This window comes from Petaurus breviceps, unplaced genomic scaffold (genome assembly GCF_028583685.1).
Source record: "Petaurus breviceps papuanus isolate PSGF00001 unplaced genomic scaffold, PetGlider_PUasm1.0 139, whole genome shotgun sequence".
Classification (NCBI taxonomy): Eukaryota; Metazoa; Chordata; class Mammalia; order Diprotodontia; family Petauridae; genus Petaurus; species Petaurus breviceps.
In genome coordinates, this window is record NW_027185697.1 from 11,611,283 (window position 1) to 11,635,268 (window position 23,986).

The 23,986-nt window shown below is 46.5% G+C and overlaps 1 protein-coding gene and 1 long non-coding RNA gene across 4 annotated transcripts in view; one reads left to right on the forward strand and one right to left on the reverse strand.

The window, feature by feature from the left end:
* The window catches only part of EXOC6B (exocyst complex component 6B), a 624,130-nt gene that overhangs the window by 49,188 nt on the left and 550,956 nt on the right, over positions 1-23,986 (reverse strand). The window lies entirely within an intron of this gene.
* On the forward strand, positions 410-14,963 carry LOC138144983 (uncharacterized). Of its 2 annotated transcripts, none has more exons than XR_011164065.1 (2): positions 410-12,882; positions 14,700-14,963. It is a non-coding gene; the product is annotated as an uncharacterized lncRNA (long non-coding RNA). The 2 variants fall into 2 exon arrangements; XR_011164067.1 differs by having other exon boundaries at positions 410-12,785.

The following is a 23,986-nucleotide window of genomic DNA, read 5'->3' on the forward strand; positions in this document are numbered from 1 at the left end:
CGGCCCCCCAGTTCCACAAGGTGCTGCGGTTAGCGCTCAGGGCGGAAGGGGCGGTTGCTTTACGAGCCGTTGTCAACATTTGCTTTAATCACTAGCTTGTCACTGAGATGAACTTAAACTCCCCACACACGCAGGGGCTGAGCGCTCGAGGTAATAGCCCTATAAAAGAGGACCGCGCTGCTGGCTGGGAAGGGACTGGAGAACGGAGCCATAAAAAAATCAAATGTCAGACTCGAGCAGATTAACCTAACCGAAAACCCCAAAGCGCACCATAAAAACGCCTCGGCTTCGGAATGGGGCGACCCACATTGCCTGCATCTAGCATCCCACAGGGCTCTCCTCAGAACTGTCGCAAAGGGCCACGGGGGGGGGGGGGGGGGGCCCCCCAAAGAAAAGGCTCCGGGGGCCATGGGTGGCAGGCCTGGGAGCAGGTCCATCTGCTCTCCGGTCTGCAGGGTCAATGCGGCTGGTCACTAGAAGGCGGTAGTCAATATGTCACTATCCCAGCTGACAGCCACCTCTAGGAACGTTATCCCAGTGCCAGGAGCTGGGGGGTGGGTGGTGATGGAGATGACCCTGGGTGCCTTCGGAAGAGATGGGGCTTCCTGTCCCACTGGCTGCCTACCGCCTACACCTCGGAGCGGCAGGGATCCTTGGAAGGGAGCCTCCTGCACTCTCACTTGGCAGGTGATTTCAGTGACAGTCAAATCCAATGCAATGAGCATTTGTGCTCTGTCTCGTGGATCTCACGGGGCCCTCTCCTACTCTGCGGCCAAGCACAAACACCCATTTTTCCAAGTAAAACAAGCCCTGTCAGGCTCAGGACAAGAATGAGGCAGTCCAGACCAGAGGGTCATTTGGTGTGGGAGAACCAGTTAATGGTGCCTGGGGAACAGCATCTACTCAGCACATCCCCCATCAGCGAGGTTTTGTTGCTGGCCGCTGCTGTGGTAACCCGGCCTGGCCCTTCTTCACTTGGTCCATGCACGGTTCCCACCCGAGCCCCAGCCAATGAGGGCGGCTTCCTCTGAGTCATATCTGCACATTCCCGGAGCCCTCCTCCCTCCACTCCACCATGGATTTACAAGGAGAGGACACTAGACAGTGCTGGGACAGCTGGGGGCTGCAGGCCACCCCCTCCTGGGTGCCTGGATGAATCTGCTGGAGCCTCCCATCAACCACTGGCTGACTGCACTGGGAGAAGAGAGGCAGGCCCAGGGCTCACAATCAATCCAGAAGTTCTGGGTTGCTGCTGCTGCTTTTTTGTCTTTTGTTCCTCTTTTTGGTGTGTGTCAATTTTGCTTAGGGGTTGTGAACTCTTTAAACAAACAGCTGAAGTCACAGTTAATGGGAAGCAGGGTGACTCCAGCAGCCTTGGTCAGCACTGAGGCTCTTGGGGAGGGACAGTAACACACTGGGCTGGGTCATTCCACAATGAACCATCTTTCAAACTCATAAGCAAATGTCATAATCCATTCATCACAGAGGCCGGCTCCCAGTGTAATAGGGAACTGGAGTTCGAGCTTCTTAGTCAAGTCAGGAGGCTATGGACAAACCACTCCTATCACTGGGCCAGGCACTGCCTCTCCTGATTCCTCTTCTGATCCTACACAGAGGAAGATGATGTAACAATCAGGGTAGTAGATCTCAGGGTTCTCCACCTTGCTTGGAGGGGGCCTAGGGAGGATGCTGGATCCTGCTGGGGTGGACTCCCAACCCCATGGTTTGCCTCCCTTTATTGAAACCCAGATACCCGGCATTATGGAATTCTTCCCCTGCCTTGTAACCCCCAAGTCTTCTTTCCAAGGAGGAAACACATGGAAAAAAAAAAAACCAAGCAAATCAAAGTATTTTGAGAGTAGGAGAGATCTATGTCACCAGAGAATGAGTGCTGGAAAAGCTCAGGACAGGCTGCTTTCCCTTCCCAATCTGATGCTCACCCTGGCTACTGTCTTCACAGCCCTTCTCCCTCCCCAGCACACCTGGCTGGGGCCCTCTTGATTCCACCATCCTGCCCAGTGACATCACTCTGGCCCAACTTTCCCTGGTCATACACAGCCCAGAAGCTAGGTGATGGTGACTCCAATAGGCAGGGATCAGGCAGGGAGAAAAGACTGATGAGCCTGGCCCTAGGCCTAGGGACCTTGCAGGTCTGGGCAGCTTCACCTACACTGATCCCTACGGCTTGATTTTCCCCTTCTTTCCAATCCTCCTGATCCCTGAGGGGCACCAGGCCTCTTGGACCTTCCTCCTCCTAAGTTTGCTTGTTTTTCTGGGCTCAGAAATCTACCAAAGTGGATACCTAATTCCCTTTTCCTTATTCTGCTGTGGATTTTTCTGAATCTCCCTTCTTCTCAATCCCTCTGTAGTCTCTGACGCTGCTGCCCATAACTGTTTCCGTGATCTCTTGTCTCCAGGTTTTTCTGGCTCTCCTCTACCCACCCAGCTGCTCCTCTTTAATCTCATTTGTTGGATTTTTCTCTAGGTCCTGCCCACTTAATCAAGGTGGGTGCCTACAGGGGCTCTGCCCTGAGACTATTTCACTTGGGGATCTCCTCAGTTCCCATGGATTTTGTTAATTAGTTCTGCTACTGATTCTCAGATCAAACTTCTCTCCTGACCTCTAACTACTGAACTCTCAAATTGGGTAGACATCTTAAACCTAGTATGTCCCAAACAGAACTCATTCTCTTCCCCTCCCCCCAAACTCTTCCCTCTCCCTAAATTTTCCCAGAATATTCTCCCTCCTTGTTTTTGCTTCCTGGCTTCCAAGCCCTAGTTAGAATTCCATCTTCTACTCTATTTCTCTCTCCCCCCATGGTTCTCTCTTTCTCTGTGTCTCTCTCCCATCCCTTGTTCGCTTTCTCTCTCCTGCTCTCTCTCACTCTTTCTCTCTGTTTCTTTCTCTGTCTTCATCTCTCTCTGAACTGGCTGCTTCAAAAATCAGAGCCAAAGTTATTTTAGAACTACAGTTAAAACAATAGTCTGACTCCTTTTATGAAACTGTGAGTTTAGCTTCTTAGAGTTAGGAGATACTTGGTAGCTTATCTAATCTATCTATGCAGGAATCCTGGTGGCAGAATCTGTGACTGATGATCATCTAGCTTTTGTATGAACACTTTCAATGACTGGGGAACTCACACTTCCTAGGCTGCTGGACAGAGCTACATGTTAGTGTCACTTTCAAATATAGTTTCCCCAAGTCCTTGGCCTGAGTCAAGGAGCAATGAAGATTGAGACCAGGACATGGGGCATATCAGGATTTAAGTCAGAGGACTGCACAGGTACCTGAGAGAAAGGGAGGAAGGTTTTTCATGTCCTGTAGGTTTAGATATGAATCTTTTCCTTATTTTTATTATATAAATAATCCTCTGTATTTAATGAATTGTTCTTTGCTACTCTATAGACTTGAAGGTGAGGGTTCTTTTTTTTTGGGGGGGGGGGGAGAGAAAGAAACAAAATGAAACAGATACCAAAGTTCCCAGAAGAGAGTGGGAGGGAGTGAACCACAGAGATTTTGTGAAAAGCATCCTCAAAATTATACTTAAGATCCCTGAAATAGGACCCTGGTCCTAGACCATCATTCCTTATATAAGGCAGACTTCCAGTGTACTAGGTAGGTATTTTATGAAGGGTGTATGGAAAAATGTGGATAAGAATCATAGAAAATGAACATGCCAAACAGGAAAATGATAAATGTTGGAGAGGATGTGGGAAAACTGGAACACTAATGCATTGTTGATGGAGTTGTGAACTGATTCATCCATTCTGGAGAGCAATTTGGAACTATGTCCAAAGGGCTATAAAACAGTGTATACCCTTTGACCCAATAATACCACTTCTAGAGATGTATTTCAAAGAGATGATAACAATGGGAAAAGGACCCACACGTACAAAAATATTTATAGCAGCTCTTTTTGTGGTAGCAAAGAACTGGAAATTGAGGGGATGCCCATCAATTAGGGAATGGCTGAACAAGTTGTGGTAAATGAATGTAAAGGAACACTATCGTGCTATGAGAAATGAGGAGCAGGCAGACTCCAGAAAAACCTGGACTTGTACGAACTGATACTGAGTGAAGTGAGCAGAACCAGGAGAGTGCTGCACACAGTAACGGCCACTGTGTGTGAGGACTGACTCCGACAGACTTAGCGTTAGCCCTTCTCAGCAATGCAAGGATCTGAGACAACGCCAAAAGACTTGGGATGGAAGATGCTGATCTGCCTTCAGAGAAGGTGCCTCGGAGCCTGCATGCCACAAAAGCAGGCCATTTGCTCTCCTTTTCTTTTGTTGTTTTGCTTCTTCTTTCCTGTGGCTCTCCCCGTTAGTTCACTTCTTTTCTACATCGTGACTCACGTGAAAATGGTTTCCTATGAATGTGGAAGAAAGCCTATACCAGACTGCATGCCATCTTGGGGAGGGGGAGAAAATCTGAAACTCAAAATCTTAGGGAAGTTAATGTTGGAAACAAAAAATAATTAACGATAAAAAAATTAGCGTGATTGAAAAAGCCCAGAAAGGTGGTGAACTGTACCAGTAAAGAAGTTTGCAAAGAAAATCATGGCTCCTGGAGGGCACCAAGGTTATGCCTGCCCCAGACTCCAGCTTCCTATACTCAGGCTGCTGATTTCTGGCCTTCGAGGAAGGCTTTACATTTGTCACTGTTACACGTCCTCTCCTTAGTTCAGAGCACCATGCCACCCATCACAAGAACTTGGAATCTCCATTATGCCATCTCATATCCGGGCTCATGGCCCTCTGTCGTCCAAACTGGATTTGTACAGTCTTCCAACCCTTCACCCAAATCACTGCTAGAACATTGACTAGGCTAAGACCAAGGGCAACTGCCACTGCGGAGCAGCCCTTCTCCAGGCTGGCAAACCCAGGGGACAATTATTCTATCTGCTTTCACTCGACAAACTATATGAATCCACTTGCTGCATTATTCTCCAGCCTACTTTTCTTCCTCTTGTCCACCAGAATATCCTGTGAGGCTGATCCTGTCTCCAGATCGTGCCCCTGATCTGGTTACCAAGCCCGCAGCCTGGTCACTCCCCCTTTGTCTCTATCTTTCTCGCTAAATTTATCTCAAGATCTCATTGCATCTACCTTTCATGTGAGGATGGTGAGAGGCTCCTGAGAGACCCACAATGGAAGCTATGCTTTGAGTTGCTTTTCTGAGCCTGGGCATGGGCCTTGCTGGTCCATTTGGACCTTCCTGGCCAGTCTTCTTTGTGAACAATGGCGAATGTGAACGAAGGCAGAGGTTGTGGGGCCCGGGTACAGTCAGGGTAAGGATGCTGCTTTGAGGGTCCAGGGCCACCCACATCTTCAGCAGTACCAGCAATCTTCTTTCTTTTATTTGGAGTATCAGGCCACAAGGCAGGGCCCAGAAAACGTTCCCTGGGGTGACCCAAGCAGCCCTGGCCCTCCAGTTAGTGCAGGGCAGCTGGGTGCAGGAGAGAGCTGGATTTGGGATTGGAGGGCCTGTCTTTTCTGTTTACTACTGAGGGACACTGAAAAAGTCACTCTTCCTCTCTAGTCTCCTTGCCTATAAAATAAGGTGGCTCTCATGCCCTTCTACTTAAAGTCTATGAAATGGCCAGAAGTCCCAAGTAGAGCCCTGTTCTCTTTCTCCTCAAGTGAGCTCCTTTCTCTGGGAGGGGTGAGCTTCCTCAGGCCGCATCTGGCCAGTTGTTGAATTTGGTCAATCCCAGCTCCATCCCTGCTCTGCCCTCCATTTTCTTAGACTCCTAAGCTTCCTCCAAGCTCAGCTCAAGCATCAGGGCTCTATCCAAGGTCTTTCCCAGCTTCAAAACTCTCCCCTTTTTTGCTTGATGTTTCTTCTATGTATCTGTGTGGCAGGGGTGGCCTGGTGGCTCAGCGAGTAAGAGCACCGGCCCCAGCATTGGGATGACCTGGGGATCGAATCTGGGCTCAGATACTTAGCACCATGCCCAGAAATAACTGGCCGTGTAACCTTGAGCAAGTTACTTAACCCCAGTTGCTTAAAAAAAAAAAAATATGTATCTGTGTGGCAATGTCTGCCAACAATGTGAGCTCTCTGTAGGCAGGAGCTGTTTGGGCCTTGTCTCCCTCCCAGGGCTGCCCCCTGCAAATGAATGACAGAGCTGGGAAGACAGGCTGGCCTTCCTGACTCCCAGTCTATCCAGTGCATTCCTTTACATCATGTTTTGTGAAGATGAGGTCAGCCTGTTATTGGGATCAATGATTTTCCTTGTAATCCTGACACAGCACATGGGTTCATATTCCTCCAGAAGAGAAGATACCTGGGCAGATTTTAATTGAAACACCAGGTTAAAGGAAAGACAGGACAGAGCAGGGACTGGAACAGGCTCAGGGCAGGATGAAGTGATGGAAAACTCCCCAGTGCCTAGAGCCTGAAGTCAGGGGGAAGGGGGGCCAAAATGGCCTGAGGCCAGGGCATGGAGGATGTTCTGAGGCCTCTCTCATCCCCCCCTTGACTAGAGGGAGGGAGCCGGAGAAGAGGCCAAAAGGTCAAAAAGAGGGCAAGGCTCAGGGTCAGGGTGGAACTTCTCTTGGCCAGGCTGATTAGAGCAGGCAGACAAAGGAGGGGAAGCTCTGTCCCTCCCTCCCTGGGAGCTGAAGGCCTGGCTCCCCTTGCCTTGGTGCTGCCTAAGAATGCCACTGTTCTGCTGGATGGCCCCCTGCAGAACCGTCCTCAGAAAACACCAGGGATTATGAAGCTGAGCATCCAGGTCTCCCCTCCATCCGGACCAGGAGGCGAGAGAACACTACCCAAAAGGCCAGAGAGCCTGACCAGAAAGGAAGGCTGCTGTCCTGCAGAACACAGCGGCCAGCTCAGAGCCCAGGGATTTTTCCTGTGGTCTGTCTGCTGTCTTTGGATCTCCAGGGGCACCTCCGTACTGGGGGATGGATGCTGGGTTTGCAAGGGGGGCTCCTGCACTCACACAGCTGCACTACCTTCTATCCACTCTGCATGGGCATCCCAAGTGCCCAGGTGAAGTGGGGTCCAGGGCTGCTGGCAGGCAGAGCCAGCCCTAACCATGCATTTGAGGGATTGCTATAGGAGGGTTTGCCTAGATGGAATGCCTGAGCTGGCTGATGCCGAGTGCTTGGAGTCAGGGAAGGCTTAAGCAGCATTTGAAAGGAGGGCCATGACATGGCCTGGGAGAGTTTTCCTGGTCTGTGTGGCAGGATGCTAATCCCCCTGTGTCCCAGGAACACCTCCTGAATGTTAAGAGAGCTAATACTTGCAAAGCACCCGGAGAGCCGCACTCCATAGCGGCCCGTGGCTTTCCCAGGCACTCCCTGCTCTCTGGAGCGCTTCACTACTGAATATCCAGGGCACAGATACTGAGGCTTTGAGGCCATTTGCTAGGAAATATTTTGGCTTCCATAATAAGTTTAGAATAGGGAAGTCATCCAACATGACTGATGCTGGCGTTCTGCAAGGGGTCCCCACCCTTAGGGAGCTCTTGGTCTGATGGGAGATAGAGTCCCCAATCTCCCTGAGCTCTCTGTCTGATGGGAAGACTGTGGTCCCACCCTCACATAATTAAACTAAACGAAGCATTTATCATGAGCCTACTATGTGCCAGCTTCTGAAGACAGAAAGATGAAATGCTGATCGGACAAAGGAGCCACAGCATCTGTCTTGGGGAGGCAGCGCTGCTAAGTGTGGATCAGTTCACATTCTGGTCCCCTTTCAGGAATGCTTCTAAGTCCTTGGGCTAGCTCGGCAGAAAGTCACCCATTAGAAGGCTGCCTTCAGTGTTCCTCCAGTCCCAGCAGGCTCCGGTGTTACTTCGGCAGCCTTGCCCTCCTGGAGCAGTTTCTGAGCAGGGATTGTAACTCGGGGTTCCTGGACTCCCCTCTGGTGCTCCTGAACAAAATCCTCCTCTTCTGGACACCTGACACAGGGATTCTCTCTGAAGCCCTCTGGAGGTGACTCATTCTATTTTGGGAGGATCAGTGCAGAAGACCTAGCCCATGCTAGTCCACTCCATGCCCAAATTCTCCAGGCCCATTAGAAAATCACCCTTCTCTTTCTGAGGCCAGTAGCATAAGTCTAAATGAGGGATTCAGCTGTCCAGGACTTTTGTCTTTCACAGGTAACCATTACCTGCATCGCCCTTCTAAAGACAAGGCATGAGAAAGCCATCAAAGGGAGGTGAGAGTCACTAGGTCCAGAGAAGAGAAGGGTGAGGGGGAAAATGGCTCCAGTTTCTTCATATGTAAAAGAATTGGTGTGTGGGTGGTAGAAAGCCAGGCTACTAGTTGGGTACAGGATGGGTACGGCCTTCCCAAGGCTGGCCTCTCCCCCATCTTAGCCAGGGGCATCCATGAATAATCTAGCTCTACAGATGTGCTCCAAAGAATGGGTCTACTAGGTCGGGGCTCCTAGAGTCCCTGGGCTCTCTGGCTTCCTAGCCTCTGTTTGTATAGATCACTTAATAAAAAACTTAACGGTCATTTCATGATCCCAAAGTTAAAGAGATCAAAGATAAAGAGGGGGAACTGCTATGCTGAGAATGATTCACACTTAGTAGTAAGGAAAAAGATCAATCATCTTGGGAGTGACCGTGTCACCTTAGCATATGTGACCAGCACAGGGATTGTAAATGCATGAGTGTGCCTTTGTGCTGAGCATTCAGGCTGCCCTTCTATGTGAAGACGCTAATCCTCCATCAGCAGGAAGAGGCGGAGTATCCTGACCTTTCTGTCCAGCAGTGCAGAGATCCGCATGGCTCAGGCCATGCTTTCTCACCTTATCCTCAGGACCAGAGGCAGCCCACCAGAGGAGATAAAGAGCCCACCTGGGAGTGGGGTGGGAAGATGTAGGTTCCAATCCTGCCTGCCCCAGACACATCATGGTCTTGGGATCTGTAATCTCTCAGGGCCCCAGGCCATTCTTCAGGATGATAAACTGCATGGACAGTAAGAGAGTTTTCTCACTGAGAGTTCCCCATATGAATAAAATCTCCAGGCTGGCTCTGTATCAAAAGCAGGGGTGGGGAGAAGCTTGATGTGTGCACCAGAACTGGGAAGAGTGAATTTCAGTAAGTTCAGAGAAAGGGTAGCTACCCATGGCCTGAAGTTCAACATTCCAAGGACAAGAGACCTTACAAACAACATTCTGATGACACAAGGGCCAATTATTCCAATAAGGAGGAAAAGGGGGAAATTAGCCACAGGGGCCGATGTGGCCACAAGAGGATCTCATCAATCAACTGGATTTTAGAAATACATGCAGGTTCATGGCTGGGGACAGGGGTGAGAAGGGAAACTGGGAAATGCAATTGATATAAAACCAAAGCTATCAATACATTTTTTTAAAAAAAGTAATACACAGAAAATAGAAGCAAGGGTTCAGAGGAATCGGGTTCAGAGAACTTCTACATGAATACAAAAGAGAGACCTGTTTCTTTTAGGAATAAGGTTAGAATGCTAAACACAGCCCAGAACATGCAGAGGCCTGTGATGAATTCTGAGGACACTCAAAAGAGCTTTTGGAGTTATGTTGGGGGCAAAAGGAAGACTGAAGAAGACATCGATGAATGATTCCTTCAACAAGCATTTAAGAAACGGATACTGGGTGCTGGGGACAGCAAGGCAAGAAATTAGAGAATCCTTGCTCTGGAGCAGCACCATTTTACACGAGGAAACAAGAGGAGGCAGCAAGCACCGGGTCTCGAGTCCAGAAGACCTGAGTTCAGACTCAGTCTCACACACAGCTGGGTGACTTGGGAAGTCACTTCTCCTCCAGAGAAGGAAATGGCAAACTGCTCTGGTATCCACTATCAGGTATGGATGTGAGGGTCAATGGAACAACCACACATTGTCCATAAAGCAAACATGGAAGAAACAGATAAAGAATAAGTGGAAAATAGATACAAGGGAGGGAAGGGAGGAAAGAGAGGGGAATCAGGAAAGGGAGGTGACAACGTGCTGATGGTTAAGGGAGAGAGAGAAAGCAGAGCTGCTCGATGCTGCTTTAGGGAACCTTCAGAAGGGTGAGGGGACTAGAGACCATTAGATATCAAGAGCCCATGAACAGCACTGGGGTGTTTGATCCAGAGAAGGGAAAGAGAGCTGTCTTTGCATCTACCCCAGAAGGCCACGGCAGAATCGCGAGCATCACTGGAAGGATTGGAGAAGGGGATACTGGCTCCACATAAGGAAAGCTTAGCTATCTAAAAGCTGACTGGGTGAATTCCCTTTCATGGAGTCATGAAGCAGAGCCGGGATGACCCCATTTCTGGCATGCTGTGAAGAAGGTTCCTGCAAAAGTCTGGACAGACTGGATGGTGTCTGGGGATATTTCTAACTCTGAGACTCTAATTCTTGTCTATTGCTTTAGAGTTCACTATCCCTAATTCATTAATTCCTTAATTCAACAAGCATTTATTAAGGGGCTACTATGGGCTGGCCAATAAGGTTACACAGACAAAAACAAATCATTACCATCTCCTCTGAAGGGGCATATGTTCTGCTGGGGTGAGGGGAACATGAACACAGATAAGTAAATTCTAAATCTATAGCAGGTACATGCCAAGTCATTTCTGGGGGGCAGAGGGAGGGCATTAACAGCTGGCAGATGGGGGGTGGGAAGAGCATGAGGGGACAGGAGGAGGGCTTCCTGTAGTAGGTGGCACTTGTTTGAATCCAGGGCTAGTGACCTATAGCCTTAGGGTCCTGGGTCCTTAGATATACTTCGAGGCTCCACACGTTGAAGCTGGGAGGGACCTTGAAGGTCTTAAGTAAACTGAGGTCAAGAGAAGGGAGGTCACTTAGACAGGGGGCCCTCTACCATTGCCTCCCCTAGGCATATAACTCTCCACTTAAGCCTCTGCATCCCCTCTCTCCTGTCCACTGTGCTTCTGACCTAGCAGACCAGAGCATCATTGTATAGGGAGCCTTTCCGCTTCTCTCATTCCTCCACCAGAGAGGACATGGTCTGAGCTCAGAGCTGGAGGGGAAGGATTTGTCTCTTGGTTGGCGCCTGGTGCCTGACTCACAGTGTGCCCCTAGGCAGGCCACTTAGCCGATTTGTGCCTAATCTCTAAAATATGGATAATAATACTAACTTGCTTCCTAGGGAAGCTGGGGGATTAATTAGCTAATAAACAATTTTCAAGGGATTTAGAAATACCAAGTGTTACATAAATGTTTTAATAATAGCCATTTAATGTTAAGGCTCCATTAGCCACACATGGGTGGAAACCGAGTGAGTTGGTCTGCGCATTCATATTTTTGGAGATAAGCAGGTCTGTGAGTTAGGCCCTGTTCTTTCCAAATCATCTGGTGCCACTTGGCCTTACCTACTTTTCTCACTCATTTCCCACCCATATCAATCACTGCAAGGGCTAGCCAGCTCTGACCCTACCATCATGACAACCACCAGGCAGTGTATACATGCCCTCTCAAAACAGCCAAGGGAAACAGAAACGTGGGCATGGTGCCGTCCCTACCCAGGCTGATCTGATGCTCTCCAGAGGTCGAGCACACAGCAGTAATCTAAGACGGAGCTCTCTGCAAGGATAAGCTCATGTGGATTGTGTATGAAAGCACAATCCATGTATATTTGTGATCGTATGTGTGTCTATTTTTCCATATGTGTGTATATGATGCATGCTCTGGTCACATGCATTCCTGGCACTCAGCATGGAGCTGTGCACCTCCCAGGAGAAGGTTTCTCAAGAGCAGGGGTTACTTTTTCCCTTGTCCCTGAGTCCTCAGCACCAAGTACAATGCTTTGTACACAGCAGGCACTTACTGCTTGTTCTCTAGAAAGGATATAATGCATGTGAAGGAAGTGCTTTACAACTAGTGAGTGGTATTATGATGACCAAAGATCCTGCCAATGGGGTGAAAGTCCTGGCTGGGCCAACCCATCGACGGACAATGATTAAGCTCTTCCTGTATGCCAGCAGCAATGCTGAATGCTAGTTACAGCTGAGCATGGGCCCAGAAATGATGCACATTACCAGAATGTGGGCTAGCTGCTACTGCAAAGACAAAATCTCAGAATCTAACAGTTGTGAGAAACATTAGCTAATCAAGCCATACCCAGCTAGGATTCCACATGAGGACCTCCCCCAGCGGTGAAACCCTCCAGGGAAGGGAGCCCATCACCACCTATGCTTTTGGAGAGTTCAAATTGTTAGGAAGTTTGGTCTTTCTATGGAGCCTCCCTCTGCCCCTCAGTAACCGCCCCCATTGTCATTATGGTCCTGGCTTTTGGAACCAAGCAGAATCAGTCTAATCTTCCATCCACAGGAGAGCACTTCAAATATGAAAGCAGAGTGGCATGGGAGCTAGAGTGCCAGAATGGGAGGCACAGAGACCTGGGTGCGAATCTGGCTTCAGACATTTCCTTACTGTACAACCCTGGGCAAGGCAGCTAACTTTCTCAGCCTCAGTTCGCTCATCCATAAAATGAGGATTAATTATGGTGTCTACCTTATTGGATTGTTGTAAAGATTGAATGAGCTGATCTCATACAGTCCTCTGAAAACTTAAAGTGTGTGTGTGCAATATCTCTATACACACACATTTACACATATGTGTAGATGCCTGTGTGCACTAAGATTAGTACCAAAGGCTACCTATCACGTCCTCCCCTGCCAGGCCCTGCCCAGGTCTTCTCTTCCCTTCACTAAACATGCCCTTGGTTCCTTTCACTAGCTGCCACCTCACCTCTTAAAGCCAGGATCTTTGCTGCTGGAGTGAATATCCTCACTTATACAATCATGGATTGTTTTGTGCTGGACAAAGAGGTCAGTTCTGAGAAATGTATAAGAAAAATCTTGTTTTCCCAGGAAAATAAGGATGTACTTGTGCAAGCTGGGCTGTGCAGGCAGAGCTTAAGTTTAGGTGAGTTCATGTAATATGCAAGAACCCTCCCTGCGTGGGGCCTCCTTCCCTTCATTGCTGAGGTCCCAGGAACTCCAGAGAGGGGATCAAACATACGCTGTCAGACAGTGAATTTGCTGTTCAGTTTTGCTGAACTCGATTTTGTTCCTTTGAAATCTTTGTTACAAGGAATGATTGTTCTTCAGTGAAGTGGCCTGTGGCATTGAGCTGCACAGACTATGCCTCTGGCATTAGCCTCTGACAAATGGAGACCCTAGGACCGACAGAGTTATGGGAGTTTCTCGTGGAACATGCCTCGTGTCTCCCTGAGCTAATGGTTGGTTGGCTTTACGGATCAGTTAAGATAAACCCCAAACCTCAATGACCACAAGTGTTTTAGGTTGGCAAAGCTTGTGACCTCCATGCTCTCATTTGGGCCTCCCAACAACCCCAATGAGGCAGGTGCTATTAATTTAACATCCGAAGAATCCAAGGATTCCAGGGTTAAAGGGCTTGCCCAGGGTCACCTCAGAGCAAGGGACTAAGGCAGAATTTGTAGGCAGGCTTTCCTGATTTCAGGGTGGCCTGGCACTCGATTCGCTGTGCCTCACGGAGATGAGCTACTTTGGGTCCCCAGCACCCCCTGAACTATCCATCTGTCCTAAGCCACTGATGATCAACACTTGGCAACATCTGCTTCTGTGCATGCTAGGGCACTGGAGGTGCATCACTTATCTGTCAGGGGCCTCTTCCAGGAGTATGAGGTATTGGGGTGAGGGCACAAGGCAGGGGCCCGTACTCCCTGCCCCCTCTTTTGAGCACCCCAAGAGGGTCACCCACCCACCAAGTAAGTTCCCTGGGCCACCGTGCTGTGTTCAAAGTAGGCAGAAAGGAACAATGTAACCAAGGCTTTGATTAACTTAATGGAGGTAAATTGATTTTCATAACTAACAGCCCTTAACAAAGGATAAGCGATCCAAATGCTTTTTGAACTTTTGAAAGAAAGAGACTGAGGGAGAGGGAGAGAGTAAGAGAGAGAAGCTATTTGAAAAATGCATGGGGGTGGGGCAGGGAGAGAAGGGACTCCTTCAACTTGTCAGTCCTTGTACCAAACTCAGTTAAACTTTGAGAAAGTGAGCAAAGGAGGGACTTGTGAATGAAGTTTATAAGAGATCAAGATCTGACTCATCCCCCTTTGTGGTCACAGATTATGAGACTGTGTCGGGCTCTCTTTCTCGACAGCATTCCCTGTGAATGTCAGATTACAAACAGGGTAAGCAGAAGGGTGGGCATCTCTGGTTACGGCCCTTTCAGGTTTTCTCCTAGGCATCCTTGTATAGTTTACAATTTAATTTTCTGCCTTTGTAATCTGTAGCCCTGGTGTATGTATCAGCTAATGAAAAGGGCCTTTTTCAAATTAACGTGGTATTTGGGGAAAGAACATATGTTTCTATTTCATTATTTAAATACGTTTACAAAGGGAGAAAATGCTCTTAAGCTTAGAGGTGATCTGTTTTGTTAGCAAGAACCCCATGCCAGTCAGAGAACAGAGACTCAGCTTGGATGTCAACAGCAGATGAGTTGGGCTACCCTAAGATCTCAGGCAATGAGCCGCCAAGATTCAGGAATTCAGATTCACTTTGTCCCAGTGCCTCAGGCAAAAAAGAAGTTCCCTGTCTTTTCCCAGTTTCCTGGTGAGCTGGGCACTCCCTAAAGCAGGACATTCTGGGCACAGGCCCTTCCAATTACCCACAAAGGTCTTGGGTTTCAAGACAGCCTGTTTATAAACACAGCCACTTTCCATCTTCATTTCCCTCCTTTTCTTCTCCTTTGTTCAGGCTTCAGAGAAGAAGAAGCCTCATCTCCCAGCAGCTCCCAGCTTTGCCTTTAAGAGGACAGTCTCAGGGCCTTCATCGCCATATTGTCCAGTCCTCTCATTGGACACAGGAGGGAGCCGAGGCCCAGAGAGGAGTGATTTGCCCAGTCTTAATAAACAATAAATAATAGGGATAAGACTTGAAGTCAAGTCCTCTGAATCTAAATCCAGCCATGTTTCCATTTTATAATTTCTGATACAAATTATTAAAATGATTTGCTACACAATTGGTGCTGCTGCCAGTGAAGTATCATTGAGCCAAGTGGCTTCTTGCTGCCACACTCCTTCCTCTTTGCCCCTGTGTCCTCATGAGAAGCTCACAGCTATCACCTTTCTTGGAAATTCCAAGGCAGAACGTGCTATCCAAACCTGGGTCAGGCTGCCATCTGCTTTAAAACCAAAACCTTGGTGGACCTAATATGAACCAAGAGCTCAAGAAATTCAGAAGGCATTACTACAAATAGCCAGCAAGAGGAGGCCAGATCCTTTCTCTCCAGGTATGAACCAGACAGAAGCCAAATGGAGGCCTCCTCCTCCAAAGACTCTTGAATAGCTGGAATAATGGTCCAAAAATGTAATTGGCTACTTCTGGAGAGACATAGAAGGGGATGGAGGTGATGCAAAGAGGAGAGGAATAGAGGAATGTCCTCCATAAGGAGATAGGTAAAGAGAAAAGGACAATCCCTGGAAGTATCTACCATTTGATTTTCATTTTTCCCTACTCCTGGCTACTGGTTTTTCTGTTAATAAAAAGTTCCTATTAAAAAGAGAAATAGGTTCTAAAAGCCCCTGTAAAAACCCCAGAGTGCTTTAGGCCTTTATACAGCCTGATTATACAGGTGCTAAAGTCTCTGACAGTCATGGCCATGGCACATGCCATAACATCAAGAAAACTTTCCTATAATGAGTGTGGACCAGAGGAAGAACCTAGGCTGAGGGAATGGAAAAAGAGGTGGGGATTTGGACCCAAGCGTGTGAGAGAAGAGAGGGAGCCTTTTTGCTTTTTACTTGTGAATAGGACAACTTAGAATCCCAGGACTCCAGAGCTGAGAAGGCCCTCCAGGGAGTCCACCTTACAACCTGATACAGGAATTCTGCCTCATGCCTCCAACCCTGACCAGAGATGCTCCAGAGAAGGGGACCCTCTGCACCTTCCTGGAGGCTGCTGTGCCACAGGGTACCAAGTGAGTTTTACCTTTAGAAAATACACAGAACAAGTCCAGTCTTTCAAGCAATAACAACCAACACTGATATTGTGTTTTACGGCGACAACGTGCTTTCAGCATCCTGTGGGGCAGAAAGCCGCAGCCAAGTGAGCTCTCGTGTTCTACCCCCAGTATTCTCCTCTACACATTAAGTGTCTCCTGGTGCTTCAAACGTTTCTCAAATGATGTTCTGTTGATTCCCCCACTACTCCAGCTAATCTCTTCTGGAGATGGCTGAGCTTATCAAAAACTCTTTCAATTTGTGATGCCCAGACTTAAAAACAAAACAAAAAGGAACGAAACCCAAATTCTCTAAGAATGACTGCCCCAGTATAGAATGTAAGGGCACGATCACCGACTTTGATCTAAATACCATACTTCAATTAGCGCAGCCCGCCAGGCCCTCCAGATGTCTGTCTGTAGATGACATTGTTCCTGAGCTTTCAAAGCGAGATCTTTATTCGCTTAGAAGAACTGGGCCTACTGTCCACAAAGGAAAAAAAAAAAACCCAAGTGGATGAAGAATGAACGTCCACTGTGGAGAGCCCACCGCAGAAGGCGCAGTCCGCCGCCAAAGACAGAAGTGAACTAGTGGCAGAATTAAGGAGAAGGAAGAGATGAGGCAGAATTGCACTTGAGAAATTTCACAGTGCTTTTAATGATCTTAAACTTTTTTTCTAAAACAAAGGGCCATCTTTCTTTTATTTTTAATTATTTTTTTTAAAGTTGACTTATTTATTTTTAGTTTTCAACATTCACTTCCATAAGTTTTAAATTTTCTCCCTCTCCCTTCCTTTCTCCCTCACCCAGATGACATGCAATACAATATAGGCTCTATACGTAACTTCCCACTAAACATACTTCCATATTATTCATGTTGTATAGAAGAACCAGAATGCATAGGAGGAGCCAAAAGAAAGAAAAAAACAAAACAAACAAAAAAGAAAACAGTCTGCTTCGCTCTGCATTCCAACTCCATAGCTCTTTCTCTGGATGTGGATGGCATTTCCCATCATGAGTCCTTTGTAACTGTTTCAGGTGCCTGCGTTGCTGAGAAGGGCTAAGTCTATCAAAGCCAGTCATTGCACAGTATTGCTGTTAACGTGTATTGGTGCTCTCCTGGTTCTGCTTATTTCACTCAGCATCAGTTCATACAGGTCTTTTCAGGTTCTTTTCAAGTTCACCTAATTCATCATTTCTTATAGCACAGTAGTATTCCATTATGTTCATATACCACAACTTGTTTAGCCATTCCCCAATTGATGGGCATCCCCTAAATTTCCAGTTCTTGTCCACCACAGAAAGAGCTGCTATCAATATTTTTGTACGTGTGGGTCCTTTTCCCATTTTTATGATCTCCTTGGGATACAGCCCTAGAAGTGATATTGTTGGGTCAAAGGGTATGCACATTTTTATAGCCCTTTGGGCATAGTTGCAAATCTCTTCTGGTCCCTGACCATCTTGGACTTTGTGAGAGAAAAAGAGGGACAATAAGTCTAAAGATATTGAATAGCAAAGGGTGAAGAATAGAGATCTGAGATAACATCCTTAAGAATTTCTTCTAAAGTCATGTACAGTCATTTCTATTTTTCCCTTGGGCCCAGTCATTCGACCAATCTGAAATGCTAACTGTCCCATCTTCTAGTCCAAATTTCTTTACCTTGTTCATGAGAAGAGCACAGAATGCACTGCTCAATTTGGCACAATTTGTCTGTAGCATTGTCCTGACCTACTAGTCTCATAACTCCAACAAAAAAGAAAAAACGAGATTAGTCTGACACCTGTTCTTGATGAAACAATGCTGATGCCTTGTGATCACTGCTTCCTTCTCCAAATGTTCATAAACTACCCTTTTAATAATGCATTCTAGAATCAAAGTCAAGGTTAGAGAATGAAGCCTCTGTTCTCCTTCAGTTTGAAAACAGGGACATTTGCACTTCTCTAGACTGATGATATCTCTTCCTTTTTCCAGGATCTCTCAACTACATTGACAGGAGCTAGATAATCAAAGGCAGAAGTTCTGAGTGTATTGTGATAAGGTGATTTACTTACTCAAGACAACCAGGTTCTCTCTCTTTCTTCATTTCTTTTGGATCCCTATTAATGTGTTGGGAGAGGGTAAAGAGGGGGAGAGGGTTGTCTTTTCCCATCCAAAGCAATTTTCCTCATCAGAGAAAAGCGAAAGCAGAAGCAAAATAAAAGTTAAGTATTTTTGCTTTCTGCTGTCCATTATCATCCTTCCATCCATGAAGCAGTGGTCTAATCCTCACTTTGCTCCCAATTTAAAAACAACCAAACAACTAGTAATCATCTTTAGCATTTGTCACCAATGTTATCTCATTCTGGGCTTTAGTGTTTCTCGTGGCATTCTTTTTATTCTGACACAATTCTTAAAGGACCCATCATGCCTTTGTCCTTATACTCTAAGTCCGTCTTTGCTTGTATCATAAATGTGTGCACTTTTTCTATCTAAGTAATTCCTTATACACTCACATTGGTCTCTTTAGACAGCTATGCCTTTTCCTCCCTGAAATTTCTCCTGTTTGGGTCTTCAAGAATTTCATTCTTGAGCTTCCCATCCCTCTTGGGCCTACTAGATATTCTTTCGCCAAAGCCTGTGAAACCTGTGATGAAGACACAGATATTACATGCTTATCCAATGTGCTGATGATAGAAAGGTAGGAGGGACAGCTAACAGATGAGATGACAGAGTTAGGAACCAGAAAAAAACTTATCTAGCATTTATACAATGTTCTAAGTACTGCATGAATATTTTCTCATTTCATCTTCACAACAACCCTGGGAGACAGAAGCTGTGATTATTCCCATTTTGCAGACTGGGAAGGACTTGTCCTGGGTCACACAGCTAGTAAGGATACGAGGCTAGATTTGCACTTGGGCTTTCTGACTTCAAGTTTGGCATTCTATCCGCTGTGCCAATTTAATGAGGTAAAATCTAAGAGAGATTAATATCAAGTCTTACCCCTGGGGCAAAAAAACCAACCCACTTAAAAAGTTCTGCAGCATTTTATCATGTTGTTATGGTCTGTGATTCTTCTGTAGCTATGATTCACTTATTATTAAACACCCACTATATTCTAGATAATGGCAGAGACAGAGAAATAATTAAGAGGTGGCCCTTGTCCTCATGGAGCTGACATTCTACTAAGGCTTGTGTGCCATCCAAAAGTATTCTCCCCTCTGATTTAGATCTACAATATGACCAGGAATCAAAGTCAAGGTCAGAGGGTACAGCCTCTGTACACCTTTGGTTTTGGAAAACAGGGACATCTGCATTTCTCTAGACTGATGATATGTCTTCCTTGTTCCAGAATCTCATTACTGCTGTGCTTTCGTTAGTGCAATGCTTGTGAGAGCAAAATGAGCCCAGGTGACAGTGATGTTAGGCTGTACTTCAAAAAGTTGAGAAGGGTGAGGGAACTGCAGAGCTGGGGGAGGAGGTGGGGAAAAGGTGTAGAGGTTTACAGCCATGCACAGAGGTGGATGGTATAAGGTACAGAGTGAACAAGCAGGCTGTTCTGGCTAGAGCAAAATGAATCAGGAGGGATCAGACATGGCTGGAAAGCAAGGGAGACACCAGGCTGCAGATACCCTTGAACACCAGACAAGAAGTCTCATCTTGTCATCAGTAACTAAGACTAACTAAACATAATATGGAATAGACCTAAAGAACAAGGTCATCACCCACTGAGGAAGCAATCTAACCTCTGCGAGCTGTCAAATGGAACTAATAATACTTGTCTGACCTACTACTACTACTCAGAGCATCATTGTGGAACTTCAATGGGACTAGAAGGGGCCACGCAGTCCAACCATCCCTGCCTTCATTCGTGAAGGGGAGCTCCCTTTGGGGCAGCCTATATTGCCTCTCTGCAAACCCCAACTGTCACTCCTTGTTCTGTACTTGGGGCAATACAGAAAAAAGCCATGCTCTCTCTATCTTACAGCCCTTCAAGGGTTAGAGGACTGCTACCCAAAGTATTTAATGGAAATTCCTAGAAAAAAAAGGAACACTCTGAGGATTTGGGGTGATTCTTGATGCTGAAGTCAAGCTCAGGACAGGACAAGACTCTGTGTTATGCCAAGCCAGTAGTCTGGGACACATGGCCCCTGGCCAAGCCTGGTGACTGCTGACACGCTTCTCCAAGAAGCCTGAGGATGGGGGACCTGGAAGGGACCTGACCTCATTTCTGGATGACGATGGCTAGTAACCGCCTGAGAAAACCTGAAGTTTCACACCAGTTTCTGTTGATCAGCAAAGACAGACTTGATGATTGTATTACACTGACAGAAGTTGCCTGGGGGTGGGGGTGCGGTGAGGGGCATGGGTAGAACTTGCAGGGCTGCCCAGACTTTCTACACCTTAATGTCTTTCCAAGAAAAGTAACCAAGGAAAGCAAATCTACAGTGTTCTCTGCTCCTCAATCCCCAATTAGAAAGGTACAAGGGGAGAACAAAGTGGGGATGTGCCCTCCTGGCGGATTAGCTAGGCAATTCCTGACTGTGGCTGCAGCACCGGCAGGTCACTCTCTTCCGGGACGCTTGAGGAAGGGCAGCCATGTTCCTGCTGCCCCTCTGCCGAAGGGTCTGAGCCCCCCACTCTCCAGCGTCCCAGCACAGGCTCCAGGGACGGGCAGAGCACTGCGGTGGAACCCTGGATTTTTTACTTTCAGGATTAAGGATTCGGAAAGAGTGTGGTCTGGGCATGCTATGCTGAGAGCTAATGCAAACAAGCTTTGGATCATTTAGGAAAACTGCATGATTATACAATATCATCCATGGTATGTGTCTCCAAACAAATGAGAAACAGACAAACCTATCAACTTGTCAAGCTGTGCTACAGTTACAGGGAAAGATACTATGAATCCCACCAATATTTCTGGAGTCCCTGCTCTGCATAAGGCGTTGTGAGAGATGCCTGGGTGAGGGAGGGGATGTGCAAGTCGGCACAAAGCCTCTAGCCCTGACTCGAGGAGCAAGACAAGACCCCTGGAAAAAAAAAAAGCCGCATGTGCTGAGTGCACCATGAGGGCCACAGGCAGGGTAAGAGGTCAGCAGGGCAGGGGCAGCCCTCCTGGCTGAGGGGCCTTACAGACGGGAAAGGCAGCTTTGCCTCTGCTTGGCAGCCCAGGCCCGTTGAAACCACTGGCTTTTCCCAGCATTTCTCACTTAAGGTGTGAATCGGTGCAGTTGGAGATCACAGATGCAGGGGGGGAGTGCAGTACTCTTCCCTTGGCAGCAAGGTGATGGGTTCTGTCCTGGGCAATTGGGCCGATTTAGAGTAGCTCTGAAATACAGGCCTTTTCTCTGCTGCTCCTTGTGATACTGACATCCTAAGGAAAGCTCATTACTTGGACCGCCTCTTCTCCTTGGTACACAAAGTCTACACAGTAAACCATGTGTGGACCTACTGTGTGAAATAAGGCAAGTTAACATGGGGAACTAGGTGTCTAGTTTGTCCTGGGTGAAGCATCTGATGCTTCTCTTAGGCCCTCTGTCTATAGAAATATTGGTAACAAAAGACAGGAACCATCAGAGTTGTGGGAAGAAATAGGCACACTAGTGCATTGCTGGTGGAACTGTAAATCAGCATAACCATTTTGGAAAGGAATTTGGAATTATACAAAGTAACTAGAATGTCCATACCCTTCGATCCAGAGAATCCATTAATAGGCTTATACCCCAAGGAGAATGATGGTGAGAAGGAAGGCCTCCTATCATAAATGTTTATAGCAACACTTTTTCTGGCAGCAAAGAATCAAAGCCCATTGATTGGGTAATGGCTAAACAAATTGTGGTACATGAATGTAGTGGAGTGTTACAGTGTTACAAGAAAGGACAATTATGATGACTAGAGAGAAACGTGAAGACAGACATGAACTGATTCAGAGAGAAGTAAGTAGGGCCAAGAAAATGATATACATGTAATACCTATGACAATGTAAACTGAAAGAGCAATCATCAAACAATCCAAAGGGGATGTTACACAATTGCAAAGAACAAGTGTGGACTGAACAAAGAGTTATCAGGAGTCGCTCCTCTGCAGAGGTGGGAGGTCCCCGGGCATGATGGCATGCTGCATGTATTTTCAGACTTTTTGGATGTATTGGCCAGAATATTTTGTATTTTATTCTCTCCTTTTTCTTTAATAACAATAATAACAATAGCTATCACTTACAGAATTCTTTGCAGTTTGCAAAATGTTTTACAAAAATTATCTATCCTAATAACAACCCTTGGAAGTAAGTGCTATTATTGTTCCCATTTTACAACTGGAAAAACTGAGGCAGACAGCAATCAAGTGACTTGCTGAGGGTCACGCAGCGAATATGTATTAGAGGCTAGATTTGAATTCAGGTCTTCTAGATTCCAAGTCCAATGCTCTAACTGCTGCATCACGTAGTTTTACAAGTATTACTGATTAGATGGAATAGCTCTCTGGAAGAAGGGAGGGGAAGGGATATTGGGAGAAATTTTGGAGATGTAAAAAAAAAAAGATATCAATAAAAATTATTTTTAAAATTGAAGGTTGCAAAATTATAAAGAAAATGCATGGCGCCCAAGGAGATATATGAGAAGGTATCTCCCTTCCATTCCTTTGCAAAGGTGAGAGGTTCATGGGAGTGGAATGCTGCATAAAATGTCAGATTTTTTTTTCAATATATTGATTTGCTTTGCTTATTTTTCTCTCTTCCTCTTTTTCCTTCTTCTTAAAAAAATAAAACCAAAACCAAACCAAAACCAAAACCAACCTGTTAAAAGGGACAGCTCTCTTGGAGGGAAGAGAGGGAAGGATATAAGGAAAATCTGTAAAAATAAAAATGGTGATATACAAACAAAACGTATCCATAAAAATATATTTTTCTAAATAAAAGGAAGAAAATAGGGCCTAAGACCAGCTTCCTACCCAGTTCACAGACCATGTTCTGTTAAAAGCTACATAATTCCACCTCTTTGGTTGCCTGTGACTGTTGAAAATCAGTAAGAAAAGATAATTGCTCAGAAAAGGAGAAGAAATGTCCTTAGGTCCCAAAATTAATGCTTCTACAAGGAAGAAGACAAATAACAAGCCTTTATGCAGCTCATTAAAGCATATACAGCACTTTCCACTCATTACACTTATTAGCTCCTCCCTCATGAGGTCAGTATTCCGGGCAGGCTCATTCCCATCAGCTTTTACTGAGAAGGTGGTGGAGGCCTAGAGAAGGGCCCTGGCTTGTCCCTGGTCTTACAGGGAAGGACTGTCAGGGGCAGCATTTTCACTGTCTTCACGTTTCCTCCATTAAACAACATCCACAGGCAGTCTGAAACAGAAGACTAGAAGTTGGGGGAGCTCCCACTGGACGCCAAGCTCGTCCTCTGGGCAGCATATGAAGCCTTTCTGTTCCTTTCCTTCACTGTGGCATGGCACAAACACCACCAGATTCAGAGACTCTGGGTGCTGTGCCTTCCTTGGTGACTTATTTCTTCTATGATTTTTGGCAAGACCACTCTGGGTTGTGGTTTCTGTAAGATGGACTAGTTAATTCTGAAATCTATGATTGTGTTTTGGGGGCTAACTTCTCTTGCTTTCATTTGCATAACAGTTGCATGAGCACAGTAACCCAGTAATATCGTGGATTTCTCTTCTTGTGGAGGCCAAAGACAAGCAATGGATGTTGGGTCTTCGTCTCTTGGCCAGGATGTAGGCATTCACTGTGACCTTGAGCTGTTCTTGACTTTAAGTCTTTGCTGACAATGGAAAATGAATCGTAACATAGTTCGGTACCTTGTCTGGCAGAGGACTGAAGGGCACAAGTAGAGTCTAAATGTTTTGGACAAGGTTACCTACCTCTCCCTAAGTATCCCATACACGTAATTAGTTTCACCTGATGGAGAGAGTGACAATGCCCTCAAATTATGGCACAAATTAGGATAAATTACTTGTCCTCCACCCATGCATCAGACTATTGAAAACATAATGAATGCGTCTATAAGGCATCCAATGATTCTTCTGAAACCACATTCCACACATAAACAAAGG